Source organism: Biomphalaria glabrata, chromosome 1, assembly GCF_947242115.1.
Source record: "Biomphalaria glabrata chromosome 1, xgBioGlab47.1, whole genome shotgun sequence".
In the NCBI taxonomy this organism is placed as follows: Eukaryota; Metazoa; Mollusca; class Gastropoda; family Planorbidae; genus Biomphalaria; species Biomphalaria glabrata.
Window position 1 is genome coordinate 62,900,352 of NC_074711.1, and position 6,012 is coordinate 62,906,363.

A 6,012-nucleotide genomic window follows, 5' to 3' on the forward strand; every position below is an offset into this window, starting at 1 on the left:
TATTAAAGAATAGGGGTTGGGCGACTCGATATAAAAAAATTTACTTTATAGCATATATAAATTATATTAGTGACAGATTTTTTAATTTTTTAATTTGTTACTAATAATAATAATAATAATAATAATCTTTATTATCCGTAAGGAAATTTGTCTTACAATTTGTGCATTACACCAAACAAAAAACATTATAACTATAAGAAACTATAATACAAAAAGAAAAAGTATTGGTTTGTCCGATGGGGGGAAGGTGATTGCATGTATCGCACTTCCACCTGTTTATATTATATAGATATTCGACTAATTTTGTTCACATGTTATGATTTCTCCATAAAAGTAGGACCGCACCCCCAATTCAAAGGGTTTAGATGTTAAGGGCAGTAGAGGTATTCTCTCCTCCCCTTCCAATCGGCCAACAGGTGAACGACATAATATAAAGACCGGTTAAAATACCAATAACAAGTTTTAATCATATAGATATTTAATTGATTCTGTTAGCAAGCTGTGATTTCTACAAATAAATAGGACCGCCCCCCCACTCGAAAGTTTATGGTGGGGGGGGGCGGATTGATGCCATCGTCTCCTCCCGACCCTACTAAATCGGCCAAAATACTAGAAAACAGGGGGGGGGCGAAATACTCTAAAAATAGGTTGAAATATAAATAATTAGTACATATTATTAACATAAGTAATAAATTCGTATACAAATTGTGTGAATTCTATACTAAAATTCGTCCGCCCCTCCCCCCGATGGGGGGGGGGCGGCCGATCGCCCCTACCGCCCCCCCCCCTGGATCCGCCAGTGTACAGGATATGATGAGCAGCGTTTGAAATTGTGTACTTGCATCATCCTCTGAACTCTTCACAAGCTGTAATGAGGATTTGAAAAGCTGATATCAACTTACTCTGTCTTCTGTCTGGTAAGAAATTTGTACAGATCATTTCTACCACAGCCAATCTCGGATCAAGTTGAAACTTTGCACACTTTTTCACGAATTAATAAAAAAAAAATCAATTAATTAATGTATTCTTGGTCATTAATTAATTTTGTTTGATATAGAAAAATGGAAATGAATCTTACAGAATTGAGAATCATAACGGTAAATGCGCAGTTCTTTCCCATATATAAGCTTTGTTGTTCTTTCTTTTTTTTTCTAAAAAGTATTATTTTTTTATAATTAGTTTGTTTAATTATGTGACACTTGACTGGCAACACGGTTGGAGGCTCTTCATCAGGGGCGGACTGGCTATATGGGCAAACGGGCAAATGCCCGGTGGGCCGGTACCAAATGGGCCGGTCTGGCCGCGACCAAAAAAAAATAAATTTCAATGCAGACAACTTTAAAAATAAGTGACAGCAGCAAGACACAAAGTCCCGAACACGTTTTCTTGTTTTCTTTTTGTTGTTGTTGTCGTTGTTGTTTTTTTATTTTTTTACAATTAATTTTGTTTGAAATTCAACAAGAATATAAAGAAAAATACACTATACACTGTAGGCTACGTATTATCATTTGAAAAACGTTAGACTGTATTTTCTGCTATGCACGGGCGGCATGGTCTGCTTTGATGTCTTCGAGGCTGTGTTTGGCCTAATCATTTTGCTGGTCGGCATGGACCTTTGATGGCGCTTCCATTTTTTTGCTCCTTCCCTCCCCCGTCTTCTGATGGCTCCATTGGTAGTTAACGAAAAAGAGAGATGAGAGAGGTTAAGTTAGAAAACATTGATATAACCCAGCAAAAAAAAAAATAGGCGCTACTCTTTAACAATACTTAATAGAAATTAACTTAAACACATACACACAGACGCAAAATTGCAAACCGCCCAATTTATTCACAGATCAATATGGGTATAAAGTTCTACTTTCTGCTATTTAAAAACATAGATCTAAAAATACTACACTTAAGGCTTACAAAAAAAAATTATTTAATTAAAAAATATATTTAGATCAAATTAAATTTTTATACTTTTTTTGTAATTAATGGCAAACTTATGCTTAGTATGAAGTCATTAATGATGAAAATTATTACAATAATTACTCTAAGTTATATAGCTCTGTCACATCCGATATTTAATGCAAGGAGATTTAATTTATATATTTATATATACATATCGCGTTTTTGAGAATGTACTAGGACGAAGCAAGAGCTTTTCACATTAAGTAAGTACCTCTTTAACCGTTCTGCTTTCTCTTATCTTTTAATGGATTGGGTTCCTGAGTCAGTCAGGAAACAAATAATGTAGCATATTTTAGCTCACAGATCTTGGACGTAACTATCTTATTTTTTTAAAGAAATGTTTGTAATCTATAAGTAATACCAAAAAGCTTCAAACCCATTGAGGCTGCTATAGCTGTTTATAGTTTCCAGACTACATACATGTATAAATAGACTACATTATGTCATCCTACGAATGGATCCATCCAGTTTTCAATGCGTTATCAAACTTTATATATTTTAAAGAGAATTAGGCTTACACCTATAATAGAACACATGGGCGTAGTCGGGAGGGGAGGGGTTCAAACCATCACTTGCCTCAGACCTCATTGTCTGAAAGGGAAACTTTACTTATTGCCCCAGTGCAGCCAACTTAAGCAGACTACAGTCACAAAATTTCATGAGCGTAGCCAAAAGGGGTTTAGTGGTTGCCCTCCCCCCTCCAATACAAAAAAAAACTAAAGCATTTTACCATTTTCTACCAGTCGCTGAGCTCCAGTGAATAGCAAATTTAGTTTTTGAATTTTTGTTAGCGGAAGAGTAGCAGGCTAATTGCACTGTATATAGCTCGGAATATGCATTTTTTAAAGCTTAAAATAACGGAAATGATACTTGGTTCCTGGGCTTCGGACCCCACTGGGAGAGCTCGCAGCGCTCCCCCGGACTCCCTAACTGTCCCTTGGCGGTGTGTACTGTCTTTCCACTAATTATAGGAAGAGAGAATTCTAGGGTAGAAAAAACGTTTGAAAGAATGAAAGATCAGAATGTAATGAAGATTAATCACATATACACAAGACCTGCGGGATACTAAAATCATTACACTGTATAAGAACAAAGGTGACAGAAGCGAATGCAACAATTACAGGGGAATCTCCCTCCTAAGTATTGTAGGCAAAGTCTTTGCTCGAGTGATACTTCCCAGGCTACGAAAACTCGCTGATAGGGTCTATCCAGAATCACAATTCGGCTTTCGCTCAGGGAGATCCCCGATTGACATGATTTTCTCCATCCGCCAACTCCAGAAAAAATGCAGAGAACAAAGGATGCCTTTGTACATTGCGTTTATTGACCTGACAAAAGCCTTCGATCTAGTTAGCAGAGATGGCCTTTTTAAAATTTTACAGTTAATAGGCTGTCCACCCAAGCTACTAAATGTAATCATATCTTTCCACCAAAATATGATGGGTACAGTGCCATTCAACGGTGCTAGCTCTGAAAGTTTCAGTATAAACAGCGGAGTTAAACAAGGATGTGTCCTGGCCCCAACACTCTTTGAAATACTATTTTCACTGCTAATCCACAATGCGTTTGACAAATCCACCGAAGGCATCTATCTCCATTACAGATTTGATGGCAAACTCCTAAATATTGCCAGAATGAGGGCCAAAACTAAAATCAGAGCCACCCTCGTAAGAGATATGCTATTCGCGGATGACGCAGCGTAGTGGCACACACGCAAGAGGAACTTCAGTCACTAATGTACCTCTTCTCTCAGGCCTGTAAAGAATATGGCTTGACTATTAGCACGAAGAAAACAAATGTTATGTGACCACCTGCTACAGCACCACCCTCTATCCTCATAGACGATAACAAGCTGGACGCCGTAAACGAATTCTGCTATCTGGGATCCACAATCCTGTCTATAGAAAAGGAGATTTAAAAAAACGCATAGGGAAGGCTGCCTCGACCTTCGCTAGACTCAGGCCAAGAGTTTGGGAAAACCATAAGCTAACTACGGTGACCAAAATGGAAATCTACAAGGCATGCATTATGAGTACACTGCTGTATGGCAGTGAATCATGGACCAACTACGCAAAGCAAGAGAGAAAACTGAACTCATTTCATTTGAGATGTCTCCGTAGGATCTTGAAAGTCACATGGAAAGAAAAAGTGTGCAATACTGAGATCCTTGCGTTATCAGGCATTCCCAGCATCTTTACAGCCCTCAGACAACTTTTTTGCGCTGGTTTGGACATGTTTTCCGGATGGGGGAACAAACGCATCCCGAAAGTCATCCTCTATGGACAACTCGCGACTGGCACAAGAAAAACTGGTCGCCCCACCTCATTTACATAGATGTAATAAAACGTGACCTCAAATCAGTGAACATCAATACTCACAATTGGGAAGACATAGCTCTAGACCGCAACAGATGGAGAGAGACAGTGACCAAGAAAGCTATGGACAGTGAAAGTACATGGGTCTCAGCTTAGGAAGAAAAAAGTACAATCCGAAAAACGGCCAGCTCCTCTACCACCGAACAAAAGCCACTTTAATCTGCGCTATCTGTGGACGGGAGTGTCTCTCCAAAATAGGGCTCCACAGCCACATGAGGAAGTGTGCTCTGAGATGAACCATAGACGTTCTACGACTGAAGGAGGCCAATACAACACACACACTAATATATATATATAAATTGCGGAGTGGGGTAAAAATCCCCCCCCCCACACCGAAAATATATGACATGCCATTTGTGGGCCAGTTTATATGGTAATGCCCGGGCCGATTTTGATACCCAGTCCGCCACTGCTCTTCATATTATTAGAATCTTTGACCAACATGCGAAGAGACACAAAGACTACAGACAGAGGCTTTGAATCATCTCCCAGTTGACAGTGTCTCTGCTCCCACACTTGTGGTAAAACTTGCTGATATCCACTAAGCCTCAATAGCCACATAAAAGCTTTATGAAATCTTTTTTAATCCTGAAAGCTCAAAGATAAGACTTTATTTTTATTATTAGAGCAGAATAACTTTAACCTATAGACCTGTTGATACAGCACAAGAGACTCTAGCTTACAAGTTATCTTAGCAATCATGAATATAAAGAGACACTATTCTTTTATATGAAGTGTGCGGTCACCTACTTTAAATATTCTGAAATTCTTAGAAAGTTTACTATTTCTTATTTCTGTTTAGAAAGTTTACTATTTGCAGTCCCTATTCTGTTTGTAGAGTGTGTGGTAATTGGTCATAAAGTGATAATACTGTAACCCAACCAGAAGCCCCACTAGTAACGCACCATGCTGAGATTACTCCCTTAGAGCACGTGAAAGGAAGCGGGCAGTGAGTTTTAAGGTCGTACAAGGTCAGCCCTTATGCCGCACACGAGCCAGTTCTCTTTTTCAAATCCTTGTCCAGATATCCCTTCATGCAGAACGCGACATTCATAAAGAATGTGGTCTACTGTTTCTTCGTCCTCGACGGAGTGACGACACCGTGTGTCGTAGTTCTCTCGAAACCGTCCGAAGTAAGCACAACTGACCGACTCGGAACTTGGCTAGGACTACCTTTGCTTTCTAACTAGATGTTTGAAAAATTTCATATTTATTTTCAACAAATTTTAATGTTCTTTTTACAACGTTCAATTTACATAGGTTTTTTTTTCATTGGTTCGAGTGTCTTTGTCTTTTCACATGGCAAGGGAGGCTACCAAATAAATAAAAAGTATTAGAGCTGTAAACAGTTAATCAAGAAGGACAGAGCTATTTTGTTGATGTCTCTGTAGTTTCAATTTTTATAGTATTACTATGTCTACAGATAAACCTGATCACGTTTATACTACCGCACAATCGGTAACAGTATGAGCTTCAATGTGATTTTTCATGTATACAAATAAAAATGATGGTTCGTCGTCAACATTAAAGCCAAATCCTCTTTCTATTAGTTTATTGTCTTTTCATATTCCTGAACATGTGTACATTAGTCAAAAGAAATGGTCAAGTATGAGAATTATAAACATCTTAGACTATTCCCAATAATGAACTCTGTGTTCACCGTAAACCTGTTAAGGATGTAAAA